General features: G+C 43.8%; 2 pseudogenes; both read right to left on the bottom strand.

Annotated features, from left to right (window-relative positions):
- Window positions 1-6,111: 6,111 nt before the first annotated feature.
- LOC124662938 lies at window positions 6,112-7,445 on the bottom strand (annotated as a pseudogene).
- A 5,371-nt stretch (window positions 7,446-12,816) lies between these two features.
- On the bottom strand, window positions 12,817-17,761 carry LOC124659534 (annotated as a pseudogene).
- Between the last annotated feature and the right edge of the window lie 4,557 nt (window positions 17,762-22,318).

Raw genomic sequence — 22,318 nt, 5'->3', positions numbered from 1 at the left:
CCAATAGTGCTCGCACCTTGTCCTAATTAGCTCGGATTTCCATGGATTATCATTGCATTACATATGTTTCAACCAAGTGTCACAAAGGGGTACCTCTATGTCACCCTGTACAAAGATCCAAGGAGATAGATCGCATTTGATTTCTCAATTTTGATAAATCTCATCTTGAGGACATCCATACCGGGACAACATAGAAAACAGATAATGGACTCCTCTTTAATGCTTAAGCATTCAACAACAAATAATATACTCATAAGAGATTGAGGATTAATGTCCAAACTGAAACTTCCACCATGATACATGGCTTTGGTTGGCGGCCCAATGTTCTTCTCTAACAATATGCATACTCAAACCATTTAATCATGATAAATCACCCTTACTTCAGACAAGACGAACATGCATAGCAACTCACATCATATTCAACGAAGGTGTAACAGTTGATGGCGTCCCTAGAAACATGGTTACCGCTCAACAAGCAACTTATAAGAAATAAGATACATAAGCGACACATTCATCACCACAATAGTTTTTTAGGCTACTTTCCCATGAGCTATGTATTGCAAAGACAAGGAATGAAATTTTAAAGGTAGCACGCAAGCAATTTACTTTGGAATGGCGGAAAAATACCACATAGTAGGTAGATATGGTGGACACAAATGGCATGGGTTTTGGCTCAAGGTTTTGGATGCACGAGAAGCATTCCCTCTCGGTACAAGGCTTTGGCTAGCAAGGTTGTTTGAAGCAAACACAAGTATGAACTGGTACAGCAAAACTTACATAAGAACATATTGCAAGCATTATAAGACTCTACACTGTCTCCTTGTTGTTCAAACACTTTTACCAGAAAATATCTAGACTTTTAGAGAGACCAATCATGCAAACCAAATTTCAACAAGCTCTATGGTAGTTCTTCACTAATAGGTTTAAACTACATGATGCAAGAGCTTAAACATGATCTACTTGAGAACTCAAAACAATTGCCAAGTATCAAATTATTCAAGACCATATACCAATTACCACATGAAGCATTTTCTGTTTCCAACCAAATAGCAATGAACGAAGCGGTTTTCAACCTTCGCCATGAACATTAAAAGTAAAGCTAAGAACACCAGTGTTCATATGAAACAGCGGAGCGTGTCTTTCTCCCACACAAGGAATGCTAGGATCCGAATTTATTCAAACACAAACAAAAATAAAAACATACAGACGCTCCAAGTAAAGCACATAAGATGTGACGGAATAAAAATATAGTTTCACTAGAGGTGACTCGATAAGTTGTCGATGAAGAAGGGGATGCCTTGGGCATCCCCAAGCTTAGATGCTTGAGTCTTCTTGAAATATGCAGGGATGAACCACGGGGGCATCCCCAAGCTTAGACTTTTCACTCTTCTTGATCATATTATATCATCCTCCTCTCTTGACCCTTGAAAACTTCCTCCACACCAAACTCAAAACAAACTCATTAGAGGGTTAGTGCATAATCAAAAATTCACATGTTCAGAGAGGACACAATCATTCTTAACACTTCTGGACATTCCTCAAAGCTACTGAAAGTTAATGGAACAAAGAAATCCATTCAACACAATAAAAGAGGCAATGTGAAATAAAAGGCAGAATCTGTCAAAACAGAACAGTCCGTAAAGACGAATTTTTTTGAGGCACTTAACATGCTCAGATGAAGAAGCTCAAATTGAATGAAAGTTGCGTACATATCTGAGGATTACTCATGAATTTTCGCAGATTTTTCTGAGTTTCCTACAGAGAGATCTACTCAAATTCGTGACAGCTAGAAATCTGTTTCTGCGCAGAAATCCAAATCTAGTATCAACCTTACTATCAAAGACTTTACTTGGCACAACAATGCAATAAAATAAAGATAAGGAGAGGTTGCTACAGTAATAACAACTTCCAAGACACAAATATAAAACAAAAATTGCAGAAATAAAATAATGGGTTGTCTCCCATAAGCGCTTTTCTTTAACGCCTTTCAGCTAGGCGCAGAAAGTGAAAATCAAGTAACATCGAGAGAAGAAGCATCAACATCATAACTTGTTCTAATAATAGAATCAAAAGGTAACTTCATTCTCTTTCTAGGGAAGTGTTCCATACCTTTCTTAAGAGGGAATTGATACTTAATATTTCCTTCTTTCATATCAATAATAGCACCAACAGTTCGAAGAAAGGGTCTTCCCAAAATAATAGGACAAGATGCATTGCATTCGATATCCAAGACAACAAAATCAACGGGGACAAGGTTATTATTAACCGTAATGTGAACATTATCAATCCTCCCCAAAGGTTTCTTTATAGAATTATCAGCAAGATTAACATCCAAATAACAATTTTTCAATGGTGGCAAGTCAAGCATATCATAGAGTTTCTTAGGCATAACAGAAATACTTGCACCAAGATCACATAAAGCATTACAATCAAAATCATTGACCCTCATTTTAATGATGGGCTCCCAACCATCTTCTAACTTCCTAGGAATAGAAGTTTCAAGTTTTAATTTCTCTTCTCTAGCTTGAATGAGAGCATTTGTAATATGTTTAGTAAAGGCCAAATTTATAGCACTAGCATTAGGACTTCTAGCAAGTTTTTGCAAGAACTTAATAACTTCAGAGATATGACAATTATCAAAATCAAAACCATTATGATCTAAAGCAATGGGATCATTGTCCCCAATATTCTGAAAAATTTCAGCACTTTTATCACAAACAGTTTCAGCAGTTTCAGGTAATTTTGCACGCTTTGTACTAGGAGTAGAAACATTGCCAACACCAGTTATTTTACCATTGATAGTAAGAGGTTTAGCAACATGTGAAGTATCAACATTACTAGTGGTGGTAATAGTCCAAACTTTAGCTACATTATTTTCTTTAGCTAGTTTTTCTTCTCTTTCCCACCTAGCATGCAATTCAGCCATCAATCTAATATTTTCATTAATTCGAACTTGTATAGCGTTTGCTGTAGCAAATGACTTAATATCTTTATCTTCATTAGGCATAACTTTCAATTTTAAAAGATCAACATCAGCAGACAAGACTATCAACCTTAGAAGCAAGAACATCAATTTTACCAAGCTTTTCTTCAACAGATTTGTTAAAAGCAGTTTGTGTACTAATAAATTCTTTAAGCATGACTTCAAGACCAGAGGGTACACTCCTACTATTGTTGTAAGAATTACCATAAGAATTACCATAACCATTACCATTATTAGAAGGATATGGCCTATAGTTGTTACCAAAATTATTCCTATAAGCATTGTTGTTGAAATTATTATTTTTAATGAAGTTCACATCAACATGTTCTTCTTGGGCAACCAATGAAGCTAAAGGAACATTATTAGGATCAACATTCGATCTACCATTAACAAGCATAGACATAATAACATCAATCTTATCACTCAAAGAAGAGGTTTCTTCAACAGAATTTACCTTCTTACCTTGAGGAGTCCTTTCAGTGTGCCATTCAGAGTAGTTGATCATCATATTATCAAGAAGCTTTGTTGCAGCACCCAAAGTGATGGACATAAAAGTACCTCCAGCAGCTGAATCCAATAGGTTCCTCGAAGAAAAATTCAATCCTGCATAAAAAGTTTGGATGATCATCCAAGTAGTTAGTCCATGGGTAGGGCAATTCTTTACCAAAGATTTCATTCTTTCCCATGCTTGAGCAACATGTTCATTATCCAATTGCTTAAAATTCATAATACTACTTCTCAAAGATATAATTTTAGCGGGAGGATAATATCTACCAATGAAAGCATCTTTACATTTAGTCCATGAATCAATACTATTCTTAGGCAAAGATAGCAACCAATCTTTAGCTCTTCCTCTTAAGGAGAAAGGAAACAATTTCAGTTTTATAATGTCTCCATCTACATCCTTATACTTTTGCATTTCACAAAGTTCAACAAAATTATTAAGATGGGCAGCAGCATCATCAGAACTAACACCAGAAAATTGCTCTCTCATAACAAGATTTAGTAAAGCAAGTTTAATTTCATAAAATTCTGCTGTAGTAGCAGGTGGAGCAATAGGAGTGCATATAAAATCATTATTATTGGTGCTAGTGAAATCACACAACTTAGTGTTCTCAGGAGTATTCATTTTAACAGTAATAAAAATAAACTAAGCAAACTGAATTAAATAAAGTAAATGCAAGTAACTAATTTTTTGTGTTTTTGATATAAAGAAAGTAAACAAGACAAAAAAATAAAATAAAGTAAAGCAAGACAATAAACAAAGTAAAGAGATTGGATGTGGGAGACTTCCGTTGCAGCGTGTCTTGATCTCCCCGGCAACGGCGCCAGAAAAAGAGCTTGATAACGCGTGAAGCACACGTCCGTTGGGAACCCCAAGAGGAAGGTGTGATGCGTACAACGAGCAAGTTTTCCCTCGGTAAGAAACCAAGGTTATCGAACCGGTAGGAGATGAAGGCCACGTGAAGGTTGTTGGTGAAGGAGTGTAGTGCGGCGCAACACCGGGGATTCCGGCGCCAACGTGGAACCTGCACAACACAATCAAAATACTTTGCCCCAACTTAACGAGTGAGGTTGTCAATCTCACCGGCTTGCTGTAAACAAAGGATTAAACGTATGGTGTGGAGAATGATGTTTGTTTGCGAAGAACAACGAGAGAACAGAGTTTGCAGTAGATTGTATTTCAGATGTAAAAGAATGGACCGGGGTCCACAGTTCACTAGTGGTGTCTCTTCAATAAGATAAATAGCATGCTGGGTGAACAAATTACAGTCGGGCAATTGAAAAATAGAGAGGGCATAACAATGCACATAGATATCATGATGACTACTATGAGTTTTACTTAGGGCATTACAACAAATAACATAGACCACTATCCAGCATGCATCTATGCCTAAAAGGTCCACCTTCGGGTTAGCAGCCGCACCCATTCCAGTATTAAGTTGCAAACAACAGACAATTGCATTAAGTATGGTGCGTAATGTAATCAACACAAATATCCTTAGACAAAGCATTGATGTTTTATCCCTAGTGGCAACAACACATCCACAACCTTAGAACTTTATGTCACATCGTCCCGGATTCAATGGAGGCATGAACCCACTATCGAGCATAAATACTCCCTCTTGGAGTCACAAGTATCAACTTGGCCAGAGCCTCTACTAGCAACGGAGAGCATGCAAGATCATAAACAACACATATATGATAGATCAATTAATCAACTTGACATAGTATTCCATATTCATCGGATCCCAACAAACACAACATGTAGCATTACAAATAGACGATCTTGATCATGATAGGCAGCTCACAAGATCTAAACATGATAGCACAAGAGGAGAAGACAACCATCTAGCTACTGCTATGGACCCATAGTCCAAGGATGAACTACTCACGCATCAATCCGGAGGCGGGCATGATGATGTAGAGCCCTCCGGTGATGATTCCCCTCTCCAGCAGGGTGCCAGAGGCGATCTCCTAAATCCCCGAGATGGGATTGGCGGCGGCGTCTCTGGAACTTTTCTCGTATCGTGGCTCTCGGTACTAGGGCTTTCGCGACGGAGATAATAAATAGGCGAAGGGGCAGAGTCGGGAGGCGCTCGAGGGGCCCACCCCATAGGCCGGCGCGCCCAGGGGCCCCACCGCGCCGCCCTAGGGTGTGGCCGCCTCGTCGCCCCTCTTCGTCTCCTCTTCGGACTTCTGGAAGGCTCCGTGCAAAATAAGACCGTGGGCTTTTGTTTCGTCCAATTCTGAGAATATTTCCTGTGTACAGCAGAAAACAGGAACTGGCGCTTCGGCATCTTGTTAATAGGTTAGTGCCGGAAAATGCATCAAAATGATGTAAAGTGTATATAAAACATGTGAGTATTGTCATATAACTAGCATGGAACATAAGAAATTATAGATACGTTTGAGACGTATCACCTAGCGTTTCCATAACAATGGCAAGAGTTACATCCGATAGTTTTGTCCCCTGCTGACATACAATAGACGCACCTGTAGTCCCCACTACAATCCTAACACCCGAACGTCGTGCGCGATCATTGAGGCCCCGCATGTTGGCCGCAAAATCTTAGGTTCGTACAACATTGGAACTGTGCTAGTACACCCGTAGAACAACGTTGGGGTCAGGCCTCAACGAGGCGACCAACCGACATCCCCAGCATGGGTGGGGAACATCCTCTGATCTTGTCCAGCGTCCACCCGTAGAACTCCGCAATGGCCTCGATCATGTCATCTGTCAGGGCAGCTCGTACATCTTATGATATGCTTCCAGGGCTGCCGCCGATGGCGCCTCATCCCCCGAGAGAAGACCAAGCTTGCGCATCAAGTTCTGCACCGCCTTCATCTCCATGCTCAGCCCACCTGCTCTCCTGCGATCCTTGAGCTGCGTCGTGGCTGGAAGTTAAGCTCCACCAACCTACGCCTAACAGTCGGCGTTTCCATGAGAGCATCTGAACGCGATTTCGCGGCTGTGAGGAACTCGCCCAGCGTCCTGGTCAACGTAGTGGGAATGGAGATCACACATTCTAGCAGGAAGTTGGTGGACTTAGTGCTTGTACATAAGGAAAATAAGTCTTACAAGATCGCTATTGTTGGACCCGGAGGAGTTGGTAAGAAAACACCAGCTCAGAAAATATACAATGACCAAAAAATAAAAGGAAGCCCAATATTTCGTAGAACCTCTTTCAGAAGAGTTACTTCACTGTAGTCTTGTGAAACACAAATCCATGCCTGTAGCTCGAAGCTTCCTTTTATTTTTTGGTCATTGTATATTTCTGAGCTAGTGTTGTCTTACCAACTCCTCCGGTTCCAACAATAGCGAGCTTGTAAGACTTATTTTCCTTATGTTCAAGCACTAAGTCCACCAACTTGCTGCTAGAATGTGTGATCTCCTTTCCCACTAGGTTGGGCTCAACAAGGTTGGAACTTCTTATTAGTTTGGATGTTCGGCCATTTTCAATAGGTTGTGTACTACCGTTGAATGTTAAAAATATTTTGTCCTGATTTTCTCTATCTTTTTGTTGAGGCTTCTAATCCGAACAGCAACATCACGATGTGACGCGATGTTACAAAAGAAAGAGGAAACTGAAAGGCCTTTAAATGCGGTTGATTTGCTTGATGATGATGATGAAAGATGGTCAGGCACTAGCTTGCTTCCTTTACATCTAGCCACGTCCAAGATTTCATCAACATCATAGATAGCATCTCTCAGCTGACCAAGCCAATTTTTAACTACTAGCTCTTTTGTCCTCCTTTTCTCAGCATCATATATGCAACACCGTACGATTTCCACATGACGCAACACTTCTGCAAGCTCTTTTTCCACCCCTAGGATTAGTATGGCCTCAGTACTAATTATATTTTGCAACTTTGCGGCACATGATCCAAGCAAACATTCTAGTATGGCTGCCATAGGTAAGATAAACTCAGCGCGGGAGATTCACCAAAAACACCAGGTGAGCTGTTTTGGGGGACTGCGAAGATTGAAGGCTGAAAATGAATGCACAAGGTATCTTAGCAATAGCATGCTTTTAAAATGAGGCAAGGCTCTAATGATACACTAGGAAATAGTAACAAATATCACTACCAAGTTCCTATTACATTTTGAATAAATGTAGCATAATGAAGCTATGCAACATACAGCAATTCGTCACCCTAACTAGGGCCAAGTATTGAGGTCTAAATTCACGAGATTGCACTCTGCCTTTTCATTAAGTGCTTGCAAATTTACGTGTATTTTAGTCTTGTATGCTACAACGGTTCATGGGTCGGTTTTGCTAAGTTGAATGACAATCAAATGGAAGATGCATAGCTGCCTACTTACTGATCGAACCACTGAATATGTTGCATATATCCTATCTTTTACAACATAAAGATTAATCACCCAGTTATGTTTTTCTTTATCTGATCCATCTTCTTGATGAACAACCCCAATAGGTTTCCCACATGCTAGCCTAGAAATCATGATGACTAATTTACTCTACTGTAGCAATGATAGTAAGGTCGATCACAGGTCTTTACCTTGCAAACCACTTTTCTAGAAAGGAAAACCATTCAATAAATAAGAATCAACAATGATCATCTTGAAGACGCATCTGCTCGGATGATCGGCCCAGAGCTACTTTTTAGATCTCGGAAGGCTGACAACTGAAAATAGAAAACCATGCTGGTATACCTGCACTAGAAAATACAAGATTATCAATCAACTAGTGAACAAAAGGGGTACAGATGCTTTATAGATCCAGAAGAGCAGAACACCGGGATCGAATATATACCCGGATATGGTGTGTGTTATCGCAAACTCATCATGTCTCTCACACTCCATAGGATTACTTCAATCAGTGACAAGTGGACCAACAGAACAACTAGCGTCGCAAGCTACCAAGACAGAACTTACTCTACATGCAGTAGGGGCATAGGCGGATTAACTGGACAAGAAGAATGGAATGAACAAAATCCTAAGATTTTTTTATGTCCTGATGCAATAGCAGCATACTGGAGCCAAGAAAGAGCAAATGATTGAATACCCAAACAACACTAGCTGCATAAGACTGCTCATAGTGGGAGTAACATAGGTGGTAACATCACACATTTCAAGGCATTTTGGTGACATGGCATGCCAATAAATGAAGAAAGAGATTGAGGTGGTAACTAGCTATGTTACCATAACATCACACATCTCAAAGCAATATGAGTCTACAACATAGTTAATGACACATTGCATGAAACCACATGTAAGTTACTACCCACTATGGAGGTAGTAACTTAGACTAGTAACATGACATATGTTACTAGTCTAAGTTACTCTCCACTATGAGCAGCCTAAGCCCCCTCTGTTTGGCGTAAAACATATGTAGTCTCTGGCTGTGATGGGAGTCTCAAGTCTGTAAGATTGGTATACTCCTATTTAATTGATAAAATTCATCGATGCCAATGAATAGATTGATTACTAGTTAAGTACCTTTCTCGGCCCAATCAATTAGTACTACCGATGCTACCTCGAGATTCCACGAGGACATGTGGAACCTGCAATGAGTTTTGTTTCTACCGATGGTGCTAGAGCCAATCTCCTCACATGAGTACTTATACGAGACCATGAAGGTCAACGCCCCCACCCATCTTGAGAAAAGAACGAAAGAAATATTTGAGAAAATCTTGACAATACAAACAAGCAGCCATAGTCGGTACAATCAGCCCATGTTCCTGATGCTTATATAGATATACTGATATACATACAGAAGACATGAATGATTCGCACTAATTCTTCAGAGTTGAGACTACTAGCACCATTTGGGTCATAGCTTGCTTGATCTTCACAGCTTTCAAATATTGGAAACAATTGTACATAGAGAGAGAGAGACCACCCGACCTTCTTCCTTACCGGAGAGACGAACTGCGAGCGGCAGCAGGGTTAGGGTCTGCAATAGGGAGGCGGCGACGGCACAGTTGCCGATCTGTCCGGCCCCTCGACCACTAGCTGTAGGCCTGATGGTTACGATCTGCTGCTCCACCAGCGGATGGATAGGAGAAGGCAGAAGGCGACGACACCGGGATGGGCGACGACTCTCCCTTCGGTGGCGATGCACCGTCACTCCCCACCATGGTTCACATGTATGCGTGGGACCGTCGGAGGCCCGGAGACAATTTAAAAATGAATGGACTGCATAGAGCATCTCCATTTAGAAGTAGGAAAAATAGCTCCCAAAAACATTTGGAAACAAAGGTAATACCAGCATGTAATTAGGGCGACTTCTTTTGGGCTCCTGCTTATGCAAAAGCCAGCTTATAGGAAATTGTGGGCGGAAACTGTGGTGGGAAGAAGCTCCAAGAAGCAAATTCCTTCTATTCTTTTGGGCTTCTAGGAACTTGGCTTATTTGAGGTGTTGAGTTGTGAAATGTCTATAATATCCCTAAATTATATGTGTTCAAAATAACTTATAATGCCATTGATATTCATACATGAACATGCATTATGCAACAGCAGTAAACCATAACATACATAAAAATAAATGAATCGTATATGTAATGTACAAGCAGAGATTTGGAAAACTATCACGAAATTAGTGCCCAGAACTATATCATAGTGTACAAACAATGCATCATATACCCAGGAACGATTTGACATCAACAAAATTAAATTAAATTAGCAGAGACATTCACATCTCAAGTGAGGGCGAGATAACATTTGGGCATGCCTCTAAAATTTGAGCGGCCGAGTTTCAACCGGCGGCGGCAAATCGAAGAAGCCGGCGACCTGCAGCGGGTGGAGACGTCGGCGAGAGACGAGGGCTAGGGAAGGTCACGTCGAGGAGGGGCGGCTGCGAGCGATGGTGGGGAGGTAGGCCGGTGCTCGCGGCGGGAGGAGCGACGGCGAGGGAGGGCGGGGAGGGAGGGCGGCCGCGAGCGACGGCGTGGCGGAAGCCGGGTGCCTGCGATGGGATCATGGGAGGAGCGGCGGCGAGGCAGGGACCGGCGGCGCGGGGCGGGGGGAGGGGCGGAGGTTCGGCGGCGGCGGCGAGGAACCCTAGCTCGCCATGGACGCGAGAGTCGAGCGAGAGGAAGGGGATGCGTGTTTCGGTCGAAACGTTATTTTGTTTTTTTTCTCTGACTTGTAACCAAACACATCTGGTGGTGGCAAACTGTTGTAAATAGAGATGAAAATCAGGGCCAAATCAGTATAACGTTTCGCTTTCTAAACCAGAAGCTCGGGAAACTGGTGGGAGGCAGTTTCTCCGATTGCACTAGCGAGCAGCTTCGCTGTGAAATTAAGCGAGCCCGCAGCCGGAGACTTCTTTTGGGCTTCAGCTTCCTGGGACCTAGAAGCTGGACTAGAAGCCCAAAAGAAGTGGCCCTTAGGCATTTTTGTCTAAAAAAATGTAATTAGGCATTTTAATGACATACTACCTCCATTTCAAAGCTTAAGACTTATTTTTTAGAAAGTCAAACTATGTCCAGTTTGACTAAACTTTTACCAAAAATCATTAACATGCAAAATACAAAATCAATATCATTAGATAGATAATGAAATAGTATATTTTTATACGGTATCAACAAAATATCATATTTATTGATAGACTATTCTAAAAGTTTAGTCAAACTTTACTCGGTTTGACTTTAAAAAAAATATATCCTAAAGTTTTGGGATGGAGGTACTAACATATTACTAAACTAAGAGAGATGATGATGCTAAAGAACATCTCCATCGACGACCTCAATAGAAACCCCAACATGCCTATGGGGGTCCCAACCACAGAATAAACTTCCACCAGCACCCCTAAAATCCGTTGACACAATTTGAAGCACAATAAAGTGGTCGACATGTCCGTGCCAGCCCTTACCCACAACGGGCCGTGGGAGGCCCCTTGGTCAATGACGAGCAATGAACACTAAATTTCGGTGTTGCGTGCGAACTTGCAGCTTTTCTATCTTTCCCTTATGGTATCTCTGGCGACTAAACCATTCCAGACACCAAAAGTGTTCGTTTTGATGCGTTTGGGTCAGGCCACCCTTCCCTCCAAATTATTTGTCGCAAATTGCCTAAAATATGTATAGATTGATTGAATGCGTGACAGGTAATTTAGATTGGATGGAGTACATTTATTGTTGAACATATGTTATGTCCAGAATAAACATTGTTCTTTGTGCTCATAACTTCATTTCAACTTTCACTAAAACTTCTAAGATGTAAAACAATCGTAAATAACAGGGTCAAGGTTTGGGGTGTGGTTCTGCATCCTAGGTTCTCAAAATATCTAGCTCACCAGTCTTTGTAGGATTTGAAGTTACCTACTATTTGATGAACCTACTATTTGAATTTGATAATTTGATTTTACAGTAGTCTAATTTCAATGTTTATGTTCAAATGTCACATGGAAGTTTCGTTCTTTAGAATTCCAACCTCGTGATCATACATAAAAAATCCTGAAATCAACTTAAATCTCGCCAACAGTGTCCACCGTGGAGGAGCAGTCTGAGCTTCTATCGATAGACTAAACTGTAAATATTCCCATTTCAACCTGTGTTCACATAATGAAATTTGGGAGGCTAGATATGATACCCAAAAAAATATAAGAAAACAAGAATAAGGAGAAAGAAAAGAAAGAAAAGAAGTAAACTAAGATTTTAGCACATGGATCGCTGATCTTCAAATAATACTGCCATGAGCCAAGACTTTACGTACATTCTATTCTCTCAAATCTCTTTTTACAGTCACCGTACATATCAACTTTGATCGTTTTCTAACTTTTCTAATCTTCTCTATACTCTTTAGAATTTTACTATTAGCCAGAGCTTTTGAATGCCTAAGCTGCATATGCCCAACCAGCTTAGCCAGTGTTGGACTAATCGATCAATGCCACTCCTGGACTATCATGAATTAACTTTTTAATTTGGTCTTTTTTTGTATGTCACACATCTATCATAACATGCACATCTACATAGTATTTATTTATTTGATGGGTTATATCTTTTAGTGAGCATAATTAGCAATTTTAGACTTGCATTGAAACTGGGGTCGTAAACCAACCCAGGGAGAAACACCTCGCTTGAGTTCAATTATAGACGACAGTTTACTTAATAATCAACATCCTAATCCTATACTGCGGAGACTAACTTATGACTGGGGTTAAACAGTAGATGCAAAATTTTGTTTTCCCTGTTACAAATCAATTAACGAGTGGGAGGTATAACTTCCATTTGCTAAAAAAGATTCTCCCTCCGATTTATATTACTTACCACTAGTATGAATGTATCTAGAACTAATATAGATACATCTATGTTGGCAACTAATATGGATCGGAGGAAGTACTGTATTTAACACATTTACATGCTGCTTATAAAGTTCGACGCATCACACATATAGCTGAGCAAAAATGGCTATCAGTCTGTTCCACCAGCCCACGTGGCAAATACCAAGTTACAAATAGAGCTAATCCACTTTTCTCAGTGTTCATGAGTTTGAGCTGCCAAATCTCAAATTATTCAATGGGATCATCCTTTGATCCATCTCAAAACTATAGAAACAAAACTGGCTACCGCAATTCTGACTTCAGACAGTAATATTTCACTTGTTAGCAACCTCAATGAGAGTCGTCTCATAATCATCAGGAGCCAGGAAGCCGTGGAGGTTCATCACGGTGGCGGCAACATTGGCGAGTCCAGGTGTGTTGATATCAGACCTGAACTTCACTCCTGGGTGGAGACCAGGGCCTCCGATCGCAACAGGGACCTGCAATGATACATACGAATTAAAACCTAAACGATACACGTGAACACTCAAGTTGATTGGTTTCAAAGGAAAGCACAGCATATGGCATGCACTTACTGGCTGAAGTGTGTGCGAGGTAAGAATCTGGATGCTGCCACTCTTGTCAAGAGCCGGCTGGCCAGATTTGTTTCTTTTCACCATATCCTCTGCGTTTCCGTGGTCAGCAGTGACAAGGTAAATACCACCAACTTGCTCAACCGCATCCAAGACAATCTGTTCCAAAGAAAAAACAGATGATCAAATAAAGCACCAAACATATAACGAAACTTGTGTAAGCAAGTGCAAAGCCAACGAAGACAGCACTTTAAGAGAACTTCCATTCAAACTACAGTAAATGTGCTATTTCCGATCAATGTAGGAGTTCAGCACTTCCTAATAATTTTCCAATCAAACTAGAGTAACATGTTCTATTTCTGCTCAACGTAACAGTTTAGCTTAATCTAGAGATAATGAAAACAAATCATTGATAAGAATCTGCAAGAACTTTCTGAATATGCTTGTTTCTCTTGTTTGTTCTCACCTTGACAGCTTCATCAGCAGCCTTGCAGGCAACGACTGTGGCTTCAATATCACCAGTGTGACCCACCATATCACCATTTGGCAGGTTAATACGTACCTACAAAAATAATTCTGATAAGTAACTTGATGGAGGCAAACAGACAAAGGCATATACTGTAATTTCCAGATTCCTTTACCTGGTCAAACTTTCCACTGAGGATAGCATCCCTGGTTTTCTCAGCAATTTCTAGTGCCTTCATCTTGGGTTGCTCATTGAAAGTGATACCACTGTCACTAGGAATTTCTACATATTCTTCCTTGGTTTCATCGAAGTATCCAGAACGGTTTCCATTCCAGAAAAATGTGACATGGCCAAACTTCACTGTCTCGCTGTTATGAAAAAACCGATTAGTCCATAAAAACAAATATGCAGAAAGGTAATAAAATATGTGCTAAACACGGAACACAAACTGAAACAAGCAAACCCAAATAGCACTATGCAAGTGTTGATAAACGACATGTATTTTACTCAGACCATTAAAATGATAACACAAGTGTACAATGTTAAAACTTGTAACGAGAAAAGGACACCGAGAAACGGGTATGTGTAGATAATCTCAACAACCTCCTCTGTAGCTAAGTCTTTGCTATTAAGCTCCAGGCATGTCCAAATCAAATAGGTGCCCAAAAAGTAACAAAGAACCACAAAAATTCCCTTCCCTGGTTTGGTGACCGGCATTGTTTTGATAAAAAATGAAGAACAAGACACCAAAAATACTAGTAGTAAAGCTTTTGTGCAGGGTATAAAACACATGACCTGTACTTCCACTTTTTACATACAGTATATTTGTTTCAACTGGAATATAGGAAAACTTAACACAAGATCACTTGAACTAATTGTTACTTCACCACCAACTAATATGCAGGGTATAAAACACATGACCTGTACTTCCACTTTTTACATACAGTATATTTGTTTCAACTGGAATATAGGAAAACTTAACACAAGATCACTTGAACTAATTGTAACTTCACCACCAACTAATAGCAAGCATCATAGAATTTGTAGTATACAGATGAATATGAAGAACCATGTGGTTTAAATAGGAAAAGAGAGTGGAAATTTAGGTACTTGCCTGCAAGCAAATGTGCGCACACCATTCTTTACCAAGTATTCACCAGATGTCCTCGCTATCAAGGGTGGGGAAACAAGGAATTTCCTGGAAGCTTCAACTCACCATCATACTGAAGCATCCCAGCGTACTTAATTTTTGGTACACGAACGCGGTCAAATTTATCAAAATCAGCAAACTCAAGTGCTTTCGCAAGCATAACCATGCGATCAGCTCTGAAATTGAAAGTGACAACTGCATCACCATCTACTATAGGACCAACTGATTTGCCACTCTCATCGACTATCACAAACGGGGGCAAGTACTGATCATTGGCCTTGGGCTCTGCCCTTAGTGTTTTCACAGCTTCAAGTGCAGTCTTGAACTTGTATGGCGCTTCTCCAAGCACCTGGGCATCCCAACCACGCTTGACCACATCCCAGTCATTCTGCAACACATTAAAAAATGTGACTTTAATTTCAACAGGGACAAGATGTATTTTCCAGTTCAAAGATAACTCCATTATTACCCACAACAGCTAAACAACAAAAGTTGATGACTGAATCAAATGAGTATACCTCATAGCGGTCCATGGTAACGTACATCCTTCCACCACCAGATGCAACCCGTGCATCAACACCCTTCTCACGAAGCTGAGCAAGATCATTCTCTATTGTCTCTACGAAACCAACACTGCTGCCATCCAAGACATCACGTCCATCGGTAAGAATGTGGAGGCGAATTCTTTTTGCTCCCCTCTCACTGGCACCTTTCACTAGCAACTGAAAATAGAGTGAAACAAAGAACAAATTAGCATAAAAAAATCGTCACAATACAACAAGGCCTAGCATTCATAACTCAATTAGCAAGATAAATCAAAGATTGTAACAAACCTGCACTTGGTCTAGCCGGGAGTGCACACCTCCATCACTCAACAGACCAATAAGGTGCAGAGTACCTTCAGCAAAAGATTCTTTGATGTAGTTGAAACCCTCGTCTTCCCAAATCTTCCCAGATGCAAGAGCAGCATCAACAAGCTTTGCGCTATAAAAAATTAAGTATACTATTCATTAGCATTGTTGAAAACAATCTGAAAGAGGTAACTGTTATATCATAAAGAAAGTGAAAATGTGCAAAAAAAAGTCATACGAGTTAAACAATGTATTTTTGAAGTACATAGATTTTCAAGACCATGGTTATGCAAACTAGTTAAACCATTCAAGAGAAAAGTATGTCTCTCAACGAAAATAAGGACAAATCAGCATCCACAAGACAATGGGGCCTAGTTAGGATTTACTAAAAAAATCGATGATGATGAAACTAAGACTATACAGATATTAGTCCAACAAGATTCTTGTTATAGTCAGGTGCCCCTTTTCACTACTGGATCAAAAAGTGCATAAAAGTAGTTAAATGACAGCAGAGAATATATTTCCAAGACGAAAATGTCAGCATACCCTTGAGCGAAAATGCGACCAGCGCCAAGAGCATTGTGGCCAACTTCACTGTTGCCCATGTCATCATCACTAGGGAGACCAACGGCAGTTCCATGAGCCTTCACTAGCGTCCACCTCTCAGGAGCACCCTTTTGTTTTAAACCAAAAAAAAAAGGGATTAAGCTTAGTAATTGTGCATCTCAGAACGAGGTACCAAATGTAGTAGTACATTACATATGAGTTATCGCCAGAAGTGACAAACAATAGTTTAACTGCAACATATGCAATTAGTAATGTTCAGACTAATTATTAAACATTGTAGTGAGACCATGAATGTGTTGAAAGAGTAAAGGGGGCAACAGTCACATGTGTGAGACCATGAATGTGTTGCACTAAGATTCATCGTCATACTTCGCAAACCAGAGCACTAATCTATTGGTGAAAATATGTGTTGCAGTCAGATCAAACAAGATGGGTCTTAGCATAACTGAAGCTTTACTCCCGGCCTGGCCTTTGCACAAATCAAGAATGGAAGCCACCATGATCAGGCATGAAAGGTACGCAGAGGTGTGGCGAAGGAACATACATTCTTGAGCGAGTCCATGACTGGCGTCTCGGCGCGGTGGATGCAGTTGTACTGGTCAGCGCTGGCCTCGCCCCAGCCGTCGAGCACGATGACGGCGACGGTCTTGCCCTTGGGGAGGGTGGGGTGGTCGGGGAGCGTAAAGGAGGTCGCCATCGCCTACAAAATTCACAGACAGAAAATCAGGCCACGTGCAGGCAAGCAAATCGAGGGGGCGGAACAGATCTGCAGCAGCGTAGCACCATTAACCTAGCTAATCATTAGATCGGGGCGTGCAATCTCAATGAACGACAGTAAAATAGGCTCTACCTACCCGATACAAGGGATCAAACGACAGACACTGTAACTAATTCAGATTGAGCGAAATCAGATCGGATCTGGCGGGCGATCGACCCGAGACAAAGCGAGGGCGGAGGCGCCGAGCATGGGCGCCCGCCACCGGCGACCGTGCGGGTTTGACCGGCGGTGGTCAGTCACCGGAGCCACCCCGCGCCGGCGGCGGCGGGGACGGCAGAGCACTATTTACGCCGCGCTGGCGGGACACGACCTGAGCCGCAGGCCCCTGGCCGCTGCCGCCGCCCCCGGAGGCGGGCCGCTCGCCTTCGCCGACGGCAACGACTACGGATTGCAAGCGCGCGCATCAACGACTGCGGATTGCAACCGCGCGCGCACACACGCTCTGAGCACAATCATCTGGCTATACCTTTTGTTGCATCAAATTACAACGAAGGCAGCTAGAGCATGCGAATGGGGACGAGATCGGAGATGCTTGTTCTTACCCTTGTTTTTCCTCGCGTTTCGTCCTTGTGGATTGCGGAACAAGAAGAACTTCTGCGGAGAGCGGAGTGGTCGAGGATGAACAGGCCAAGGACGGGCGTAGGAGTATTAATAAGCGCAGGGCCACGGCCACGGAGACGGGGACCAGGCCGAACCATTGGACGGCCGGATCAGCGGTGTCGCGCCATCCGACGGCTGTGGCGACCCTTGCCAGTGTCGCAGCCTGGTTTGGTAGGATGCGAAGGGCGAGATCCGTTGGTTTTATATTTTGCGGCCCATGGTAATGGACGGTCGAGATGGAGGCGGCTGTCGCGGAGACATGTGGCTGTCACGAGTCTTGGCTTTCGACGTCAGATCGCATGCCTGAGTTGGGGCATTTCTTTTCTTTTCTTGCAAGCTGGGCGTCAGGGGGCCCTTTGTTTTGGATATTCTTCTCTCAGATGCCGTTTTCAAACGCAAATCCCAAGTCTGCCTTTTCTTCCTCGGTTTTCTATGTTGCCGAACACTTGTCTGAGGCCCCGTTTAGAAAAAAGGAAACGTCAATTCTCTACGCTATGAACTTATAGAGTTTTGCCAAAATGAATCTGAGCTCGAATTTCCTGTCGTTTGTACACTAAATTATACTATGTATCAGTCTATCCCGAGCCCTCGACTAGTTTTCCACTATAGAAAACGGATAATTTGCTACTACCACCGACTAAGATGGCGCGCATGCTAAATATGTCCTCTACTTTTGGACGTGCATCATCGACAACGATGAAAATAGCGCACGGTCATGCTCGTCTACCTACTTCTCTATTCCCCTACGCCTCCTCCAAATCTCAGCCATGCTCACTATAGCTCAATGAGGTGGTGTGCTTGGACACCATAAGGGAGCTAGGGGACCCGTGGCCCGGATGGCGAGCTTACCCTCGTCTGCAACATGGGAGACGCATGGGCCGGTTCGCCTCGGTGACGCGGGGGGGAGGGGGGACAAGATTGCATGGCGTTGGGCGGTCCACCTCGGCGAGGGAAAGCAGTAATGTGACAATGCTCCTCATCCTCCTATCACCCCGGGGCTTCTATAGTGTCTCCGACGGAGCGGCTAGCGGCCTTCGGGGCAGAGAATGAGGGCATGTTTGGTAGCCCGGGGCTACTCAGAAATTCTCCTCCCATTCGAGATTTTAAGGGGATACTGTGTTTGTTAGGTCGGCTCTTCCTATCGGTGCACTGATGAGGAGATACGGAAAATGCCCCACAGCCGGGATGAGGAGCGAAGCTCAAATCGAGTTTCGCTGCTCATCCGTGATGAGCTAATCCCGCAAACCACTCTAGCAGCGCGGCCCAAGCACCCCCAGACCGCAGTCCAGCATCTTCATTTCTCCCGTGGCTCCCGCATCGCTCTCGCGTCCCTCCTTTGCACCCCTCCTCTGGTCGTCGGCCGCCACTGCCCGCCCCTTGGCCGCCCTCCCTCCTCTAGCCGTCGGCCGGCTGCGCCCCCCGCACATGGCTGCCTCTACCTTGCAATGTGGCCTCTCCCTAGACGCCCCTTGCCATGCGCGGGCCGCCGCCTCTCCTTGGACGCCCCTCGTCCCGCGCGGACCGCCGCCTCTCCCTAGACGCTTGCCGGTGACCGGACGACCGGGAATAGGACCTCCTCGACGCGGTTGACCGCCCACCACCGAGAAGTAGCTCCAATGGCCGCCGATCTGTTATCACCAGATTTTAACCAACTCTGGAGATGGGCCGTGATTAGATGGGCTTAGAGAATATGCACGAAAAATATTCCTGAACCGGCCTTGTATAAGAAGTTTGGGCTAGATTGCCCGTGTATCTGTAAATTATAGTAGGATACGTGTCGGTTAGAATTAAGAGATAGAGTTTAGCTCGTACGCAGCTAGGATTATTCCTAAGATAGAAAGTCTACGGACTATAAATATGTATCTAGGGTTATTGAGAAAGGAGGACGATCACGTTCACAACAAATCAATCTAGGCGCATCGTCACCCCTTGTTTCGAGGGTTTCTCCGGGTAAGCAACATGTCTGCCTAGATCGCATCTTGCGATCTAGGCGATATCGGCTTATTCGTTGTTGGTGTTGCTCGTGCCTGAAGCCTTTTTGATGGCGAGCAACTCCCTTATCTTAGATGTTTTGGGGCTGACGTCGATGCTTTCACGATATGCTTGCTTAGCTACGCTGCCCCTCAATATCTAGCTGCCCTTACACCTATCTTAGGTGTAAAGGCAGCATCTTGCTTGTTCTTTATTTAATAGATCTAATCCGTTATAGTTGTTCCTTGTTCATCAAGGATTGGTTTGATATCCGCATGGTTAGGCCTTACAAGCGGGTTGAACGATCCGGTAGTGCGTAAGGTATGGTTTGCTAAACCCTAGAGGGATTGTTCGGGGATCAACTTCATGTTGGTTTTTAGGCCTCTTTAGGGCTGGTTTTCCATCATCTTACGTATCTGCTAGGCTCAACTACGCGTAGGATGTTCCGGTTATGCGGTGAAAACCCTAGACTATCGTAGATTAGTTTAGCTTGATACTGATAAAGCATGATCCCCATGTCATTATAAATCTAACGTGAACCATGGGGCAATCGGCTCTTTGAGCCGATCCACAAGGCAACCTAAGAGCCGATCGGGGCTCGTATTTAATGTTTACGTGTTTGCCATGCAGGAAACTAGTCGAAGCAATTCATCACCTTCCTGACCAGGTATAGGTCAGATGGCACGCCCTCGCAACCGCCAGGACGTGTGCCGGAGCATTGCGGGCCGTTGCCCGAGGGACCAGGATCCACCAGCAGTCCTGGATGCCTCCCGGCTCTACGGTGTTGCCCGTCGCTGCTCGTCGGTGGGTTTTGGTAGGCAACACATTCTGGCACGCCCAGTGGGACCTTCTACAACAACAACTACGTCGACATCTGCAGCAGCCATGTCAAAAGCCGTCGATGAGGTGGTGGGCGAACCAGTCACGTACGCCGATCTGCCTGAGGAACACAAGAAGAAATATGATGAGATGAAAGCCATCTTGGAAGCCGATCTCATCGGCTCCTTCATGAAGACCCGTTCACATGGCATCGGTGGAAAGGGTTCTCCCCGAAGGCGCTCTTGATGAAGTAGACCTGTCTACCTCTTCGCAGGAACGCACCGAGCTCGCGCCGAGAAATTAATTACATGGTGGCTCATTCTCTACACCGCCATTCCGAGAGCTTGGTGAACGCCTTCGAGCGTGTTGCGGTTCTCGTGGTGCGAGAAATCATGAAGCATCAGTACTCTCCGTCGGGACCTACCCTGGGGACTCACCAGGGAGAAATACCGCTCCAGATTAGACCGCCGCTGCCATTCGCGCTTACAGCGCCAGAGCTACCGGGTTCGCCGGCGTACGTCGTCTACAAGGTTGGAGGCGATCCTAGCGATTGCCAGTTCCTATATGAGCCGCCTAAAGAGATCCCACATGGATATGTGTGCACATACGTGCCGGACTGCAACGCCTTGGCACGCACGAACCAGATTGCACCAGCAGGGATTTCTGGAGCAGACGCTGACAAACAGGCATGGCTAGCTAAATATGCTACCGGAACGAGTCATGAGAGCTCGGTCCCTACAGCTAATACCATGGAACAAATCAGCACCATCTTGAGAGACCAGTTCGGCATCTTGCCGAAGAGGAGAACAATCGGCTATTCCAATCCGTACCCCGACGAGTACGATTTGATCCTGCTGCCACCCAAATATCGGCTCCCTGAATTCTCAAAATTCAATGGAGCAGAAGGGTCTAGCTCAATAGAGCACGTGAGCCGATATTTGGCACAGCTGGGCATGATTTCAGCATCAGATCCATTACGTGTAAGGTTTTTTGCACAATCTCTCACGGGATCAGCCTTTGGGTGGTACACCTCGTTGCCACCAAACTCAGTCCGGACGTGGAAGCAGCTGGAAGAGCAGTTTCATGTGCAATATCATTCAGAAGCTACCGAGGCTGGCATTGCCGATCTAACGCAGGTGCGGCAGAAGCGGGGAGAAACGGTGTCTGAATACATTCAACGTTTCAGGACTCGTCGAGAACCGATGTTATTCGGTTCGTTTAGCCGAGAAGGAAGCGATCGAACCGGCGGCATTGGGCCTCGCAACGCCGATCAAGGATCCGGCTTTCCAAGCGAGTACGGTTCACCGTCGCACATGGTACGAAACTCACATCGTATGAGCGGCGACACCCTGAATTGTACCGGGACAAGTTCAAGCGTCCGGTAGGCCTGGTCGAGACGGAAGAAGTCGAAGATTCCGCGAAGACCTGGAAGTGGCCGTGGCTGAATGGGCTCGGGGGGCAAATCCCGTGTCCTGCAAATGGGTGAAACCACAAGGGCCTGCAAAAGGGTTTGACTTCGATGTGAGCAAAGCTGAGCATATATTTGATCTATTGCTTAAGGAAAAACAGCTGAAGTTACCCGAAGGCCATAAAATCCCCACGGCGCAAGAAATGAACGGGAGGCCGTACTGCAAATGGCATCACTCGTTCACCCATACCACCAATGACTGCAAGGGGTTTCGTCAGCAGATCCAAATGGCGATAGAACAAGGCCGACTGCTCTTTGGACAGTTTGCCATGAAAGTGGACACACATCCGTTCCCTGGCCTCAACATGGTAGAACCCAATCACTCCGCGAGGCGTCGGCTA

Source organism: Lolium rigidum, chromosome 6 (genome assembly GCF_022539505.1).
Source record: "Lolium rigidum isolate FL_2022 chromosome 6, APGP_CSIRO_Lrig_0.1, whole genome shotgun sequence".
In the NCBI taxonomy this organism is placed as follows: Eukaryota; Viridiplantae; Streptophyta; class Magnoliopsida; order Poales; family Poaceae; genus Lolium; species Lolium rigidum.
The sequence above is the reverse complement of the archived record's forward strand: the minus strand, read 5'-3'. Positions and strand labels throughout refer to the sequence as shown.